The 18,492-nt window shown below is 35.9% G+C and overlaps 1 non-coding gene across 1 annotated transcript; it reads right to left on the reverse strand.

Annotated features, from left to right (window-relative positions):
* Positions 1–9,901: 9,901 nt before the first annotated feature.
* LOC126512139 (U6 spliceosomal RNA) lies at positions 9,902–10,004 on the reverse strand. The gene has a single exon (XR_007594916.1). It is a non-coding gene; the product is annotated as a U6 spliceosomal RNA (small nuclear RNA).
* Between the last annotated feature and the right edge of the window lie 8,488 nt (positions 10,005–18,492).

Genomic DNA, 18,492 nt, shown 5'->3' on the forward strand with positions numbered 1-18,492 from the left:
AAAACAAAACAGCTTTTCAAAAAAAATAGAAAACACTGAACTAGGCATACAATTTGATGGTAGATAACTTGCTTTCATGTAGTTCTAGTCTAAGTGCAAACCCTGTGCAACAAAATAAAGCAAACAAAGCAATGTGAATCAGCAAATGGGGTTTCCATAAAGCCCCACATAGACCAATTTGTTTGATTACTTGGTCCCCAGTTAGTTTGAGAAGGATTCGAAAATGTAACCTTGTTGTAGGTGTATCACTAGAGCCAGTTTTGACGTTTCAAAAGACTCAAGCCTTTCCCAGTGTGCCTTCTTTTGGCCTCTTGCTTGCTTGGGATGTGAACTCTCATCCTGCTGTTTCTGCTATAATGCCTCTGCTCTGCTGTCATGCTCCCCCCACCTTCCCCCACCCCATCTCCATCCATTCCTCAGAGAGTGTAAGACTTCCCATGGAGAATCAGCAAAGTCTGGCACAACACTTTGAGCCAGCACCAAGGCCCTCCCACTTTTATCTAGGCTGAGCATGGTATCTCTCCAAGGAGAATGGGCTACAAAAAGCCAATTCAAGAACTAGGGATAAATGCTGGTCCTACTGCCAGTGGCCCCACAGACTGCACCAACCACACAACTTTCACCCATATACAAATGACCTAGTTTGGTCATATTCAGATTCCACAACTGTCTGTCTGGAGTCAGTGAATCCCCAATAGATCATGTCAGGTGTTTCTATGGATACTCCCATTATGGTCTTGACCCCTTTGCCCATATTATCACTCATCCTTCTCTCTCTTCAACTGTACCCCAGGAGCTCAATCCACTGGTATCTGTGGATTTCTTTATCTGCTTCTATCAGTTGCTGAATGAAATTTCTGTGATGAAAATTAAGATAGCCATCAATCTGATTACAGGAGAAGGTCAGTTCAGGTACCTTCTTCACTATTGCTTAGGGTCTTAGCTGGCATCATCCTTGTGGATTCCTGCAAATTTCCCTAGTTATAGGTTTCTTGCTAGTCCCATAATGGTTACCTCAATCAAGATATCTTTTCCTTAAAAAAAAAAATCTTTTCCTTGCTCTCCCTCTCTGTCCTTCCCACATCATAGCCATCCAGTTCCCTCATTATGTTCACCTCTCCCTTCCTTTAGCTCCTCTCTTCCTCACCTTCTGCCCTTTCTTCCCTCTTAATTTTTCAGGAGTTTTTGTCCATTTCGCATTCCCAGGGTGATCCATGTATGTCTCTCTTAGGGTTCTCCTTGTTACCTAGCATCTCTGTGATCATGGATTTTAGGCTGGTTATCCTTTGCTTTGCATCTAATATACACTTATTAGTAGTACATACTATGTTTATCTTTCTGGGTTTGGTGTTGCCTCACTCAGTTTTTTTTTTTTTCTAGTTCCATCCATTTGCCTGCAAATTTCAAGATGTCATTGCCTTTTTTTTTTTTAAACCATACTTCATTGTGTAAATGTACCACATTTTCTTTATCCATTCTTTGGCTGAGGGACATATAAGTTCTTTCTAGGATATGGCTATTACAAATAATAATGCTATGTACATAGTTGAGCAAATATCCTTGTGGTATAAGTGTGCATGCTTTGGGTATAAGCCCAAGAGTAGGAAATACCATGGGCATTTTTGTCTTTTGCTTCTTATCTGCATTCCTCAAAAGTTACCTTTTATGTCTCTTTTTCACATGTTTCACTCTATAGCAATTTTATTTTTTTTAAATTATCAATATTTAAGCAATTCAGAGTATGAGATGACTGATTACATGTTGCAGTTTAAGATTCATCAAAGACTCCTTTCTGGAAAACCAAATCTGATTGATCCAACTTTGGTCATTGTTGACTGATAAAACCATGTTCTGTGACAAGGAATCAAATTATGCATCAAAAATATGCTTGGTGTATCACAAAGTTGTGGAAATTTTTGGAATTAATTTATCCTGTATGTGTACAAAATTACATTAGTTCAATATAACTGAAACTTAAGAATGAAAATATTTTATTAATTTCAATGATGGTAGGATTGGCAGAATCATAGACTTCACCAAACAGAATTTAAGAGTAACTTGTTTATTTCAGTAAGAACAAAGCATTAGCTTGTCTATGGTGCATATGAAATTCAAATATACCAACTTATACCAGGTGGCTGACCCTGATAAACTATTCAGTATTAATTTATATTATTAACAGTATTGACCAAGAATTGCCATGGTCCTGTTGGCTTTGGTGAGTGGCAGTCTGTGTTTCTGAGCTTAATTGTAATATAAATTGCTGTTTTTGTATTTCCATTCTCAAACTCATTTGAAACTTTTCTTATTCGTGAGCTTACTAGGTAATGACAGAAGTACCTGGGGAAGAATTCTGAATGATAGTCACAAAACAGACCAACTTGTTCAATTAATTATTAACACCTTTCTCTGCTAAGGGCACACTTTTTGGTGACAATACAAATCTTCCTCATCTTAGTCACTATTGTCCTTCTTTTCTTTTTTCTTCCTACTTTGTCTATTATAGAAAAATCTATAGACATAACTCTTCAAAAATTTTCCTTGTTTTCAATTTTCTAACTAAAATATTACTTCTAGGCAAAGTTAACAACCAAATGCACTGTTCTAAGTTGTGCCTATTGTTATGATAGACTTTTACCCCCATTTGCCGAAAAAGGCTATAAAATCTTACCACTTTTTGTTAAAATCTGTATATTCAAAGTATTTTCTGTCATATGATTAGTATAGTACCATTCATTGAAATATTAATAATGTAGAAGAGAAATTGGAGATGAGCTATAAGCATCTATTCTTTTATTTCTAATTGAAAATAGATTATTCTCTGGTGGATCAGAACTGACCAGCGACCAGATCCAGAGTCAGCAATTTTTACTAGAACAGGTACAAGGGAGTAACCACTGAGCCAGTGAGCCAGAGCCAGGGACCACTGAGGGTCCAGACGTGAATTTTCGACTTTCAAGGGAGTGGGCCTAAGCCAGGACTGCTGTGGGTCTGGGCATGAGTCTAGGACCTCCCAGGAATTAGGCCTGAGCCAGGACTTCTGCCAGTCTGGGAGTGAGTGAATCTGGGACCTCTGAGGGAATAGGCAGGAACCAGAGATTGGGAGAAGGCCTGAGCCAGGACCTCTGTGGGTCCAGGCATTGGTCTGGGACATCAAAGGGAATAGGCAGGAACCTGGCACCTCTGAGGGTCCAAACATGAGTTTGGGACCTCTGAAGGTGTAGGCCTGAGCCAGGTCCTCTGCAGTTAGGGGCACACCCATGCCTGAAAACTCCGAGGCAGTAGACTGGAGCCAGAAACCTTTTCAGGGCCAACTCCAAGCCAGGGACTTCTGCAGGAGGGGATCCAGACCAGGATTTACAGAAACTGGGCAAAGCCGCAACCTAGGCCAAAGTGGGCCTGAGACAACAAACTCCAAGGGAGCAGAGCAAAACAAAGGAGCACTGAGCTATCTCCAGCAACACAGAATAACCAACGGGGTAACTAGAACTATGGCACTGACTGTACCAGGAGGAACAGCCATCTGATATTTGGATTCACTGACACCTAGAAGATTATTCAACAGAATCTCAGACAGCCCCAACCCACACCTATTAGTGGAAAAGATGAATAGAAAAGGTAAGAACACATGCAACACCACAAAGAGCAACACACCACCAGTAAAACATAAAGGCCCTACAACAGCAAGACCTGAACAACCAAATGTGTATGAAGCATAAAAGAATGACCTAAAAATAACTTCAAGAGAATGTTTGAAACACTTAAAGAGGAAATGAGAATTCCCTTAATGAAATTGAGGAAAAGACAAACAAAAAATTGGAAGACATCAGCAAATCACTTAAAGAAAATCAAGAAAAAAATCAAACATATGAAAGTAAGTATTCAGGATTTGAAAACTGAAATAGAGACAATAAAGAAAACACAATCTGAGGGAATCATAGAAACAGAAATCATGAGAAAATGATCAGGAATCACAAATACAAGCATAAATAGCAGAATACAAGAGAAGAAAGAGAGAATCTCAAGTGCTGGAGATACAATAGAGGAAATAGACTCGCCAGTTAAAGAAAACATTAAATCTAACAAAAGCTTAACCCAAAATATCCCGGAAATATGGGACACCATGAAAAGGCCAAATATAAGAATAATAGGATTAGAAGAAGAAGAAGAAGTTCAACTCAAAAGCACAGAAAATATATTTAACAAAATCAAAGAAGAAAACTTTTCCAACCTAAAGAAAGATGTGGCTGGGGAGATACAAGAAATGTATAAAACACCAAATATTCTGGATCCAAAAGAAAAAAAGTCCTCTTGCCACATAATAATCAAAACACTAAACATACAGAGCAAAGAAAGAATATTAAGAGGTACAAAGGAAAAAGGCTAAGTAACATATAAAGGCAAATCTATCAGAATTACACCTGATTTCTCATTGGAGACAATGAAAGCCAGAAGGTCATGGTCAAGCGTTATGGAGACATTAAGAGACCATGGGTGCCATCCCAGACTACTATACCCAGCAAAACTTTCAATCACCATAAAAGGACAAAATAAGGTATTCCATGACAAAACTAAATTTCACCAATACCTAGCCACAAACCCAGCCCTACACAAAATACCAAAAGAAAAATTCCCACACAAGGAAGTTGGGTATACCAACAAAAACATAGTCAACTGATGGTCTCATAACAGCAATTCCCAAAGAAGGGAAAATGCACAAATTAACTTTACCAACAATGAAAACTAAATTAACAGGAGATAATAATCACAGGTCATTAATATCCCTTAATGTAAATGGAATAAACTCACCTATAAAAAGGCATAGGCTAACAGATTATATACAAAAACAGAATCCACCCTTCTTCTGCATACAAGAAACACATCTCAACTTCAAACACAAACATAATTTCAGAGTAAAGGGTTGGGAAAAAAATATTCCTAAATGGACCTAAGAAATAAGCGGGTATGCCTATCCTAATATCTAAGAAAATAGACTTCAAGCTAAAATCAGTCAAAAAAGAAAGAGAAGGTCACTTCATATTATTCACAGGAAAAATCTATCAAGAAGAAATCTTAATATGGAACATGTATTCCCCAAACACAAGGGCACCCTTATATGTAAAAGAAACACTTCTACAGCTTAAATCATAGATTAAACCCTACACACTAATAGTGGGAGACTTCAACACTTTCCTCTCACGACAGGGCAGGTCAACCAGACAAAAAATGAACAGATAAATAAGAGAAATAACAGATGTTATGACAAATGGACTTAACAGACATCTATAGACTATCCCATCCAAACAGAAAAGAATATATCTTCTCAGCATGTCATGGAACCTTCTCAAAAATTGACCACACATTCAGTAACAAAACAAACCTCAACCAATACAAAAAATTGGAATAACCCAATGTACCTTTTCATATCACTATGGTTTAAAGCTAGAAGTTAACAATACTAATTCTAGAAAACCCACAAACACATGGAAATTAAACAATGCTCATCTGAATCATCAACGGGTCATGGAAGAAATAAAGGGAGAAATTAAAGACTTCCTAAACTTCAATGAACATGACCACACAACATACCCAATTTATGGGACACAATGAAAGCAATATTAAGACAAAAGTTCATAGCACTAAACACCTACATAAAGAAGCTAAAAAAAACCCCACACTAGTGAATTAACAGAACATTTGAAAACTTTAGAACAAAAAGAAGCAAACTCATCCAGGAAAACTAGACAGCAGAAAATCATCAAATTGAAAGCTGAAATCAATAAATAGAAACAAAGAAAACAATACAATGAATTAATGAGACAAAGAGTTGGTTATTTGAGAAAATCAACAAAATAGACAAACCTTTATCCCAACTAACCAAAAGGTAGAGAGAGAATATCCAAATTAACAAAATATCAAAATTAAAAAGAGGGACATAACAACAGATACAGAAGAAAATGCAGAGACTCATCAGGTCCTATTTCAAAAACCTGTACTCAACAAAATTGGAAACAAAGAAAATGGACAACTTTCTGGATAAATATTACTTGCTAAAATTAAATCAAGATCAGATAGGCAGATTAAATAGACCTGTAAATGCTAAACAAATAGAAATAGTCATCAAAAGTCTCCCAACCAAAAAAAGCCCAGGACCAGATGGTTTCAGCTCAGAATTCTACAAGATTTTTAAAGAAGAACTAATACCAATGCTCCTCAAATTGTTCTATGCAATGGAAACAGAATGAACATTGCCAAACACTTTTTATGAGGCTACAATTACCCTGATACCCAAACCACAGAAAGACACTACTATGAAAGACAACTACAGAGCAGTTTCACTCATGAACATTGATGCAAAAATACTCAATAAAATACTGGCATATTGAATCCAAGAAGACATCAGAAAAGTCATCTACCATGATCAAGTCGGCTTCATCCCAGAGATGCAGGGATGGTTCAATATACAAAAATCTGTCAACCTAATCCACCATATAAACAAGCTGAAAAATAAAAACCACATGAACATCTTATTAGATGCTGAAAAAGCCTTTAACAAAAAACAATTTTTCTTCATGATAAAGGTTTTCGTGAGGGCAGAGATACAAGGAAAATACCTAAACATAATAAAGGCAATATATAGCAAGCCAACTGCCAACATCAAACTAAATGGAGATAAACTCACAGCTATCCCACTGAAATCAGGAACAAGACAAAGTTATTCACTCTCTCCTAATCTAGTCAATATAGTTCTTGAGGTGCTAGCTAGAGCAATAAGATGCTAAAAACTGTTTTCAGTACTGTAGCTCTGTAGTAGAGTTTGAAGTCAGGTATTGTAATGCCTCCAGAAGTTCGTTTATTGTGTGGGATTGTTTTAAGTATCCTGGGATTTTTGCTTTTCCATTGAAATTGAGTATTGTTCTTTCAAAGTCTGGGAAAAAAATTTTTCTGGGATTTTGATGGGCATTGCATTGAATCTTCAGATTGCTTTTGGTAAGATTGCCATTTTTACTATGATATTTCTATCTACCCACAAGCATAGCTCTTTCCATTTTCTGGAATCTTCTTCAATTTATTTTTTTAAATGATTTAAAGTGCTTGTCATACATGTCTTCCACTTGTTTGCTTAGAGTTACTCCAAGATATTTTATGCTATATGTGGCTATTGTGAAGGGTGACGTTTCTCCAATTTCTTTCTCAGTCCATTTATTATATGTGTAAAGGAGGGCTACTGATTTTTTTGAGTTAATCTTGTATTCTGCTACATTACTGAAAGTGTTTATGAGTTGTAAAAGTTCCTTGGAAGAATTTCTGGTGTTGCTTATGCAAATTATCATATCATCAGCAATTGTGAGAGTTTGACTGATTTGTATCCCCTTTTGGTGTCTTATTGCTCTAGGTAGGACCTTGATGGGGGAGAGTCTTCTGTTTTGTGTTAATTTCATTGGTTAAATAAAGAGACTGCCTTGGCCCTGATAGGAGAGAAAATTAGGTGGGTAGAGTAGACAGACAGAATTCTGGGAGAAAGAAGCTGAGTCAGGCAGTCGCCATGATTCTCCTACTCCAGACAGATGCAGGTTAAGATCTTTCCTGGTAAGCCAGCTTGTGGTGTTACACAGAATATTAGAAGTGGGTTAGATCAATATGTAAGAGCTAGCCAGTAAGAGGCTAGAGCTAATGGGCCAAGCAGTGATTAAAAGAATACAGTCTCTGTGTAATTATTTTGGGTATAAAGCTAGCCATGAGGGCGGCTGGGTGCTAGGAATGTAGCCCACTGCAGCTCATCAAAAACTATATTGAATAGATATGGAGAGTGTGGGCAACTTTGTCTTGTTCCTGATTTCAGTGGGATAGCTCTGAGTTTATCTCCATTTACTTTTATGTTGGCCATTGGCTTTCTATATGGCTTTTCATTGGCTTTCTATACTTTATGTTGGCCTTTATTATGTTTAGGTATGTTCTTTGTATCCCCACTCTCTCCAAGACCTTTATCATGAAGGGATATTGTTTTCTGGTGAAGGCTTTTTCAGCATCTAATGAGATGATCATGTGGTTTTTTATTTTTCAGCTTATTCATATGGTAGATTATGTTGACATATTTTTATATGCTAAACCATCCTGGCATTTCTGGGATAAAGCTGACTTGATCATGGTAGATGATTTTTCTGATGTCTTCTTGGATTCAATATGCCAGTATTTTATTGAATATTTTTGCATCAATGTTCATGAGTGAAACTGCTCTGTAATTGTCTTTCTTAGTAGTGTCTTTCTGTGGTTTGGGTATCAGGGTAATTGTAGCCTCATAAAAAGTGTTTAGCAATGTTCATTCTGTTTCCATTGCATAGAACAATTTGAGGAGCATTGGTATTAGTTCTTCTTTGAAAATCTTGTAGAATTCTGAGCTGAAACCATCTGGCCCTGGGCTTTTTTTTTTTTTTTTGTTGAGAGACTTTTGATGAGTGTTTTTATTTCTTTAGTGGTTATAGATCTAATTAATTTGCCTATCTGGTCTTGATTTAATTTTGTAAGTGATATTTATCCAGAAAAAAAATTCATTTCTTTTAACTTTTCTGATTTTGTGGAGTACAGATTATGTAATATGGCCTGATGAGTCTCTGGATTTCCTTGGTATCTGTTGTTATATCCCCCTTTTCATTTCTGATTTTGTTAATTTGGATATTTTCTCTTTACCTTTTGGTTAGTTGAGATAAAGGTTTGTCTATTTTCTTGATTTTTCCAAAGAACCACCTGTTTTTCTCATTGCTTCTTTGTATTGTTTTCTTTGTTTCTTTTTTTTTATTTCAGTTTTCAATTTGATGATTTCCTGCTGTCTAGTTTTCCTGGATGAGTTTCCTTCTTTTTATTCTAAAGTTTTCAAATGTTCTGTTAATTCACTAGTTGGGATTTTTTTTAGCTTCTTTATGTAGGTGTTTAGTGCTATAAACTTTTGTCTTAATATTGCTTTCATTGTGTCCCATAAATTTGGGTATATCGTGTGGTCATTTTCATTGAAGTTTAGGAAGTCTTTAATTTCTCCCTTTATTTCTTCCATGACCCGTTGATGATTCAGGTGATCATTGTTTAATTTCCATGTGTTTGTGGGCATTCTGGAATTAGTGATGCTGTTGAATTCTAATTTGAAGCCATGGTGATCTGATAAGAAACAGGGTTATTTAAACTTTTTTGCATCTATTGAGGTTTGTTTTGCTACCTAGTATGTGATCACTTTTTGATAAAGTTCCATGAGGTGCTGAGAATAAGGTACATTCTTTTCTGTTTGGATGGAATGTTCTATAGATGTCTGTTAAGTCCATTTGTCATAACATCTGTTAGTTCTCTTTTTTCTCTGTTAAATTTTTGTCTGACAGACCTGTCCAGTGGTGGAAGTGGAGTGCTGAAGTCTCCCACTATTAAAATGTGGAGTTTAATGTGTGATTTAAGCTTTAGAAATGTTTTTTTTTTTTTTAGATGAGGTTGCCCTTATATTAGAGGCATAGATGTTCAGTATTGAGATTTCTTCTTGAAGGATTTTTCCTCTGACTAATATCAAATGCCCTTCTTTGTCTCTTTTGATTGATTTTAGTTTGAAGTCTATTTTGTTAGATATTAGGATAGCTATGCCAGCTTGTTTCTTATTTTCATTTGTTGGTATTTTTTTCCCAATCCTTTACTCTGAGGCAATATCTGTCTTTGAGACTGAGGTGTCTTTCTTGTATGCAGCAGAAGGATGGATCCTGTTTTTGTATCCAATCTGTTAGCATGTGTCTCTTTATAGGTGAGTTGAGTCCATTTATATTAAGGGATATTAATAACCAGTGATTGCTAGTTCCTGTTAAGTTTTTGTTGCTGGTGATGTTATTTTGTATGTTTTCCCCTTTTTTGAATTTTGTTATTGTGAGGTCATAAAAATATGGAACACTTCATGGATTTACATGTCATCCTTGAGTAGGGGCCATGCTTATCTTATCTGTATTGGTCCAATTTTAGTATATGTGCTGCCAAAGCATGCACCAATGTTTTTCTTTTTATTTAGTCCCCTAATATCTTTTCCTAAATGTTATTCCTCATGAAGTAGGAAATGGAGTTATTGCATAGTAAAAATAAATCTGAGAAGATACCATTTTAATCAAGTGACTATATTTAACAATATCTCATACTGATGAATCAACATTATGCATCACTTTATTCTTATAATATTTCAATCAAAACTCATAATGAAAAACATTGCAGAAATATCTTGCTCTATAAAGGTATTTGTTAAAAAATTATGTAGATAAAAATCAGAGAAAGACCTAAACTACTGTGAATTTGAAATAACTGGAATAACATATCACAATAGTGTGGTCTCCCGTTCTGGATTAGATACTTTCACTAAAAGATGTTATTGAGACACGTGTTGAATATTTAAATATTTCTTTAGGTATATAGGTATATAAAGGGTATATAGAATTTTGAAAATATAATTTTATTTAGATTTGACTTTTTCTCAAAATGCAAAGTTTTGAAAGATGCTAAAGTAATAGGATAAATAATTCCACAAGAAGCTGTTTAATTGTATTATGCTCAGGTATCACTTTTGAATACTTACCATGTACAAGTTTGTATGCTACTTATAGTGATATGTAAATATATATGCGTGCACTAATGTATATGTATAATATATAAACACATATGCACCATCATATAAACATATATCTATCTATATACATATATCTTATATAAGTATATATGTATCTTTATATACTATATATATAATATATATTGATATTTTTCTGGGAGTATTTGTCTAATATGTCTTATGCAAGAGTGATCATAGGGTAAAAGTGGTATACTTTTCCCAGAACACTGAGTTTGGTGGTGCTTGAGGACTAATATCTGAATGACTATCCAGCAGAAATTTAAGACTAGAAAATTAGAAGGCAATTATTCTTATTCAAAGCTAGTCTAAATAATTTAGCGAAGTTGATTGACTTTATTTATGTATTTGTGAGGGGTGGTTTCCAGGACACAGGATTACAGTAGACACTGGGTAGGAAATTTTAGCTCTAGGCTGGAACTTTATCATTCATATTTCCTGAACAGACCTTTCTATTCATTTTTACTATCTGAAGCTTGTTGATCAAGGCACATAGAAAAGCTTTTCTTCAGAAGACAGATTTGAGGGGGTTGGGAGGAAAAATGGACAATGACATATGAATACAATGGCCCATAAAGGAATGAAGAACAGTAACATTTAATAACATTATCTGTAATATTTCACTGGTTGAGGAAAATCTAGACCCAAACAGAGTGTGAATGAAATCTAAGGAGAATCAAAACTGAGCTGTGGTTATAGAAAGCATATCAATAGTCTTTAAGCATTCACAGGAATTTTTTTGGATTATGGAACTATATTGTGTCTTGACAGTGATGGTGATTAGATAATATGTGTCAAGCACACTAAACTGCTAATCCAAAAAAAATGAATGAATTTTATTTTATGTAAATTACGTGTCAGTTAAGTTTATTGAAGAAAGAGAAATAACAGGATGTGTCATAATAAGAAAAAAACTAAAAATAGTCTACATAAGCAATCACAAATTTAGACTTTCAAATTAGAATACCATTCATCCAATTCTTACTACACACAAGACATCATGATAATCACAATAATGGCAATCATTTAATATTCATTGAATATTTATGTTAAATGCATTCCATGATTTTTTCTTTCAAAAATTATTTACTAAGGTAGGTGTCAGATTATGTTATAGGAAGAGGGCATACAGTAGGCTTTTATTTCTACAATGTTTAAAGCCTGATGGCAAGAGACAGCTTGTCAATGAAAAGGCAATAACTTTTTTTTTAAATTTGAATTCAAAGCTAGGACATATGTATATATGCAGATAACCTTGACCAGGTTGGCTGGTCAGAGAGGTTCTAGGATTCACTAGATTCTGCCCACAACAATGGCATTATGAGCATGCAAATCTATACTAGGATTTATTGACAGAAGGTAGAGATTCACCTAGGTCCTCATTTTGCACAAAAATGGGGTTACTGAGCTATCACCCTAGCCTCAGTTCTAGCTACTTTCTTTTTTTTTTTTTTTCTTTTTTTTATTTGGTACTTGGCTTCAAACAGTCCTGATGTAGGAGGGTCTTCTGTTTTGTGTTGATTTCATTGGTTAATAAAGAAACGCCTTGGCCATTTGATAGGCTAGCCCTTAGGTGGATGGAGTAGACAGAACAGAATGCTGGGAGGATGAAGGCAGTGAGACAGACGCCATGGGGCCAGCCACCAGGTCAGACATGCTGAATCATTCCCGGTAAGCCACCAACTTGTGGTGTTACACAGATTATTAGAAATGGGTTAAGCAAGATATGAGAGTTAGCCAAGAAGAGGCTAGATATAATGGGCCAGGCAGTGTTTAAAAAAATACAATTTGTGTGTTGTTATTTCAGGTGTAAAGCTAGCCATGCAAGAGCCAGGCAGGATGAAAAGCAGACCTGCCAGCAGCTCCATCTACACAGTCCTACTTATGTCTTCACATCTTTATAAATCTTTTGGCTCTGTCCTCTGAATAACACATACTCATCAGCTTTTAATCAAAGTGTACTTTGTACAATAGCCACTATGCATACTTATTTTCCCTCACATGCCAAGGGAATTATTTTCATTAAATAGAGTAAAAATATGCAGGCATTCTGCAAGAGAAAAGTATTCTGAATTTTACAACATCTGTGAACTTTCAAATTGATATATATTTATTTTTTTTATGGAATAGGTAGCATGTCAGGCTCTGAATTATAAAGCTGAATGTAATCAAATATGTAGTTGCTCTTGACAGAGCCCATCAAGTGATGAGTATTTAAAGTGAGCATCACAACTATTTCTACCCTGATGCTACCATACTATTTTTAACCATTAAAGGAACAAACTCTCAGAGCTCTCTTTTTCTTCACATTCTAATTATTTGTTGTAGACATGACTACTCCTGTGATGTATTTGTTCCATTTAGCATCAGTGTGTGTAAGCTGCATGCATCTTCTGAGATCATTTGGTTAAAGTAGCTCAATATGTGGTTCATGGAATAAGAGTTGATCTGATTGTCAACTGTCCACACTATGCTAGGTGCAGTGTAAGACTAAATGTTTATGTATTTTTTAAAGTGTTTTGACATTAATAATACCCAAGATTCTGTGATTCAGTGCTTTTAGATGTATCAGTCTATGATATGTTGTGGTAAAATTCTTGCACTATGGATAGTCTGAGCAGTATGATTATTCTCATGAGAGAAAATTTTTGAGTGCCAAATTACTTGCTCTCGACTCCTTATTCTTGGCTCAGACCTTTTTCTAATGTACTCAAAATAGTTCTCTGAAATCATCAGAGATAGAATGTTATATCAATACTAAATCCTGATATTCATGGCTACCATTCATAAAATATCATCTATATATCAAACACTGAATGAGATTGTGTATAACACCTTTACATTGTATGTGATATTATTTTGCAGATTGGGAAATTGAAGCTCACATAAATAAATCATCCTTCTACAATATCAGATAGAGGTAAATGCTGGAAGCATCATTAAAATACATTTTTGTGTAGATTTAACTTCTTGTCTGTCAAATTACACATGCATCATTTCAGTGTCTCCTTGAGCCATTCTATCATATAGATACTATTACTCATTGCACAGTTAGAAAAACTAAAACTCAAAGAATTTAAATGAATTACCTGCAACCATATATTTATTGATTAATAGAGCTTGATTTAATTTGTCTTTTGGTTTTAAATTTCATATTTTCCCACTATGCTACACTGCTTTAAAATGCTCCAGTGAGAAATGTGAGCAAAATAATAGAATATTGTTCTCTTGGTATTGAGGCATATCAGTTTCATGGGAAAGGTCACAAAACTGGGAGAGCTCGGAAGTCTAATCTGGGACTTATGCCAACCTCTAAGTCTTGTCTTGTTGGCACATACTTAGATTTGCCATATATCAGTGTGTCACCAGTGTGGGCTATAGCTCATTTTGTCTATTTAACTCCCTTTCTGTAGCCAAGTTTCAATGGGATTTCTGAAGGATGTTTTGCACTCTCTCATTCTAGGCAAAAGCCAATGATTTTTCCTTTTCCTTGAATTACTTTTTTTCCTATTCCAAATGATACAATATTTATTCATAATTCCAATTATAGTTTAAGTTTTACATCTTTATATGGTTAACTCTAGGCAATTCTAAGTAAGTCAGCTCTCATCGTTATGCAACTTCACAAGACACTAAAATTCTCCATAGCATTCCATATAATTGTAAAGAATTGATTGTATAATTCCTCATTTCACTTTCTCTTAGGAAGTAAGCTTTGGGAAAGCAGAACCTTTGTCCCGCTTTACTCTTGCATTTCCGGTTCCTAACCCAAAGCCAGGCATATAAGACATTCCATCCATACTTTTATTTTTTTATAAAAGAATACATTCATAGATGCAAAATTATATATTCTTATACAACCAGTCCCGTACTCTGTTAGATCAATGTTTCCTAATCTTTCCTGCTAAAAAGAGTGTTTTAAATATAGGTTATCATGTTTGTTTAGTATAGGCAGAGACAGTTTGCTCCTTCCCAGACACCCAGATCTGAAATAATCACACAGAATCTATATTAATTATAACACTGTTTGGCCAATAGCTTAGGATTCTTATGAACTAACTCTTACATCTTAAATGAACCCATTTATATTATTTTGCATTTTACCATGTAGTTCATGATTTACTGCTAAGGTTCTGGCAGGCAGACATTTTTTCTTTTGGCGACTACATGGCACATGGCAGCTCGCTGACTCTTCTTTCTTTCTTTCTTTCTTTCTTTCTTTCTTTCTTTCTTTCATTCTCTATATCTTCTTGGAATTTCCATTTTGTTCTATCATAGGCCAAAAGCCGATTATTTATTAACTAATGGTAATAAAACATATTCACAGCATACCGAGGGAATTCCATATCAGTCTAGGTCTGTCCAAAAATTTCTGTTTTTTAAACTGGCACATTAAGTAATTCTTTGGCTAGGAAACTTTGGGAAATGCTCATTATAAGCAGTTGTATCTTCTAGAGGTATAGTATTTGAAACTGAGTTCTGTAATCATAATCTAGATAATCCTGGTCTTAATCCTAGTATTGTATTATTAACTATTGAAATATTTTATATTGGAGAAAATGATATAAGCAATTCTGAACCCACATTTCTGATCAAAGAGCCCCCTGCTCAGTTGTTTGTTATAAATTAGCACTGATTTAAGAATAAACATTTAGATAACATCACCCAGCTCAGCCTGTTTGGGCACTGGGGCCAAATCGTGAGGGCAGCTGGACAGGCGGGAGTTCCTTTGTCTCAATAGCCTGCCTGCAGCAAGCAAGGTAGGTGCTTTGTTTACAAGCTACCCAAACAGTACGGAGATCTGATCTCGGCACCAGGAGAGCCATCACCGGGGTAAGTGAGTTTCAGACCCACGGCAGCAGCCCGGGGCATGGAACTCAGACGTTCCTCATCTCCTCTATACTTCTCAGTCTTCCTGCAGGGGATATACTCCCCGGATACTGCCTCTCTCTTCCTATCCCACCTAGCTTGCATCCAGAACCCCCCCTTCTGCCTCCCTCCCCCCTTCAGGCACATAACATCACTCAGCTCAGCCTGTTTGGGCGCTGGGGCCGAATCTAGAGGGCAACCGGGCAGGCAGTAGTTCTTTTGTCTCAATAGCCTGCCTGCAGCAAGCAAGGTAGGCACTTTGGTAACGAGCTACCAGCACGGAGATCTGATCTAGGCACCAGGAGAGCCATCACAGGAGAGTGCCATCACTGGGAAGGTTCATCAGTGGGCAAGGAGACCTGATCATGTAAAAGAAGATCCATAGGGGAGGGAGCATTTGAAGGAAGAGATGGGCAGGCGCCAATGCAAGAATTCACCCAACAATCTGAAAAACAACATGAAAGCACCAGAACCCAGCAACCTAACAACAGGAGGACATAAACACCTTAATCAAGAAGAAGTAGAAGAAATTGACTTTATGAAAGTGATAGACGCCCTTGAACAGCATATAAAAATGCTCTTATAGAAATGGATGAGAAGTATAACAGAAAGTTTGAAGAATTGAATAAATCAGTGAATGATACCCTAGGAAACCAAGGGAAATCAATCAAGCAGATATTGGAAACAGTTCAAGACTTGAAAACTGAAATGGAGGCAAGGAAGAAAACAAAAACAGAGGGCCATCTGGACACGGAAAATCTAGGTAAACGAATAGAGACTACAGAAACAAGCATAACCAACAGAATACAAAAGATAGAAGAAAGAATCTCAGATTCTGAAGATACAATAGAGAAAATAATCGCACTGGTCAAAGAAAACAGCGAATCCAACAAACTCTCATCACAAACATTCAGGAAATCTGGGACACAATAAAAAGACCAAACCTAAGAATAATAGTAGAAGAAGGAGAAGAAGTACAGCTCAACGGTTCAGAAAATATATTTAATAAAATTATAGAAGAAAACGTTCCCAACCTAAAGAAAGATATACCTATGAAGGTTCAAGAAGCATACAGAACACCGAATAGGCTGGATCAAAAAAAAAAATCCCCTCGCCATATAATAATCAAAACACAAAGCATACAGAATAAAGAAAGAATATTAAGAGCCGCAAAGGAAAAAGGCCAAGTTACTTATAAAGGTAAACCTATCAGACTTACACCTGACTTCTCTATGGAAACCATGAAAGCCAGAAGGTCCTGAATATATGTACTGCAGAAACTAAGAGACCATGGATGCAAGCACAGACTACTATACCCAGCCAAGCTTTCATTCACCATAAATGGAGAAAACAAAATTTTCCAGGATAAAAACAAATTTAAACAATATGTAGCCACAAATCCAGCCTTACAGAAAGTGATAGAAGGAAAATCAGAAACAAAGGAGTCCAACAATGACCACAATAACTCAGACATCTCGAAACCCTTCACCAGCACAATTCAAAGAAGGAAAACACACAAACTCTACTACTAAAAAAGCGACTGGAGTTAAAAACCACTGGTCATTAATATCACTTAATGTCAATGGACTCAACTCACCTATAAAAAGGCACAGGCTAAGAGATTGGATACAAAAACAGGATCCAACATTCTGCTGTTTACAAGAAACACACCTCAAACACAAAGACAGGCACCTACTCAGAGTAAAGGGATGGGAAAAGGCTTATCAAGCAAATGGACCTAAGAAACAAGCAGGTGTGGCCATATTAATTTCTAACAAAGTTGACTTCAAACTTAAATCAATCAGAAGAGATGGAGAGGGACATTTTATAATCATAACAGAAAAAATTCATCAAGAAGAAGTCTCAATCCTGAATATCTATGCACCTAATATAAAAGCACCAACGTACGTAAAAGAAACATTACTAAAACTCAAGGCAGCCATCAAACCCCACACACTAATAGTAGGAGACTTCAACACTCCTCTCTAACCAATGAACAGGTCAATCAGACAGAAACCTAACAGAGAACTAAGAGAATTAATGGAGGTAATGAATCAAATGGACTTAACAGACATCTATAGAATATTACACCCAAATAGGAAAGAATATACCTTCTTCTCTGCAGCTCATGGAACCTTCTCGAAAATTGACCACATACTCGGTAACAAAGCAAACTTGCACAGTTACAAAAAAATATTAGTAACCACCTGTGTCTTATCAGATCACCATGGATTAAAGTTAAAATTCAACAATGCTACCCCCAGAAAGCCTACAAACTCATGGAAACTGAACAGTCAACTACTGAACCACACCTGGGTCAAAGAAGAAATAAAGAAAGAAATTAAAGTCTTCCTTGAATTCAATCAAAATAAAGAAACAACATATTCAAACCTATGGGACGCTATGAAAGCAGTCCTAAGAGGAAAGTTCATAGCACTAAGTGCCCACTTAAAGAAAACAGAGAAAGCACACGTAGGTTACTTAACAGACTACCTGAAAGCTCTAGAAAAAAAAGAAGCAGACTCACGTAGGAGCAGAAGACTGGATATAAACTGAGGGCTGAAATCCACAAAATAGAAACACAGAAAACAATCCAAAGAATCAATGAAACAAAAAGCTGGTTGCTGCAGAAAATCAACAAGATTGATAAACCTCTATCCAAACTAATCAAATGGCAGAGAGCGAGTATGTAAATTAATAAGATCAGAAATGAAAGGAGGGACATAACCACAGACACAGAGGGAATTCAGAGAATCATAAGATCTTACTACAAAGGCCTGTATGCCACCAAACTGGAAAATGTAAAAGAAATGGACACTTTTTTTTAGATAAGAACCATATACCAAAGTTAAACCAGGAACAGGTGAACAATCTAAATAGACCTGTTAGTCGTGAAGAATTAGAAGCTGTTATCAAAAACCTCCCTTCCAAAAAAAGCTCAGGACCAGATGGTTTCAATGCAGAAATCTACCAGAACTTCCAAGAAGACC

This window comes from Alexandromys fortis, unplaced genomic scaffold (assembly GCF_014885135.2).
Source record: "Alexandromys fortis isolate MF-2015 unplaced genomic scaffold, M_Fortis_MF-2015_v1.1 scaffold_95, whole genome shotgun sequence".
Lineage (NCBI taxonomy): Eukaryota > Metazoa > Chordata > Mammalia > Rodentia > Cricetidae > Alexandromys > Alexandromys fortis.